The 1054-nt window shown below is 35.8% G+C and overlaps 1 protein-coding gene across 1 annotated transcript in view; it reads right to left on the bottom strand.

Moving 5' to 3' along the window:
• NXPE1 (neurexophilin and PC-esterase domain family member 1) overlaps window positions 1-1054 on the bottom strand; it is an 18586-nt gene that overhangs the window by 13660 nt on the left and 3872 nt on the right. The gene's annotated exons all lie outside the window — the stretch shown is intronic.

Raw genomic sequence — 1054 nt, 5'->3', positions numbered from 1 at the left:
TAAATCCCTTGCCAGATACGTAATTATCAGCAAATATGAATTTGTTGCTGTCATTTTTGTCATGTGCTTTTTCATTGTGTCGATTTCTTTGTTCCATATAATTTTCTATGCTGAGCTCGTTTTGTTTATGAATCATGTTATCACTTCCTTCATTGTTGTTGTTTTAGTATTTGCAGAATATTTATGCTGGTCCTCTTTTTTTTTTTTTTATGTGAAGGTTTATCATTTTTCTTTGATGTTACCCTGTGATTTATGGTTTTCTTTCCAAGTTTAGAACAGTCCATTCTATCTTGTAGTTGTCTTAACCTCTGTACCATCTAGAAGTTTTGTAATGACATAGTTTTTTCCCTCTTTTTGGTTTGTAGTTGTCCTCATTAGTCAATTGATGTCTCTGGTTCCCTGGTTACAATATTGTAGGCTTATTTACTTTGGATACTTCCATAGCTGGGTTGGATTCTGGGTTATATCATCATGTGTGTTGATCGTCAGTTGTTGTTGGCTGTAGTTGCTTCTCTGTCCAAAGAGCTCCTTTTAGCATCTCCTGTAAGGTTGGTCTGGTTTTAACAAATTCCCTTAATTTCTGCTTATCTGGAAATGTCCTAATTTCACCATCATATTTGAGGGACAGTTTTGCTGGGTACGTAATTCTTGGTTGGAAATTTTTCTCTTTCAGTGTTTTGTATATACCATCCCACTCTCTTCTCACCTACATGGTTTCTGTTAAGAAATCCACGCTTAGTCTTATTGGTTGCCCTTTGTAGATAACTTTTCATTTTTCCCATGTTGCTCTCATGATACTTTCTTTATCTTTGGTTTTGGTGAGTTTGATGATGATATGTCTTGGTGTTTTTTTTTAGGGGGTCTATCCTGTTTGGGGTTTGTTGGACTTCCTGAATGGATATATCCTCATCTTTCTCCATATCAGTGAAGTTCTCCCCTAACAAATCTTGGACAATTTTCTCAGTGGTTTCATTTTTGTCTTCCTGTTCTGGAATTCCAATGACATGTAGGTTATTCCTTTTGATGGTATCCCACATGAACCTTAGGCTTTCTT

This window comes from Orycteropus afer, unplaced genomic scaffold (assembly GCF_000298275.1).
Source record: "Orycteropus afer afer isolate SDZICR_OR568_19922 unplaced genomic scaffold, OryAfe1.0 scaffold00036, whole genome shotgun sequence".
In the NCBI taxonomy this organism is placed as follows: Eukaryota; Metazoa; Chordata; class Mammalia; order Tubulidentata; family Orycteropodidae; genus Orycteropus; species Orycteropus afer.
This window is presented reverse-complemented; position numbering and strand designations above follow the sequence as displayed.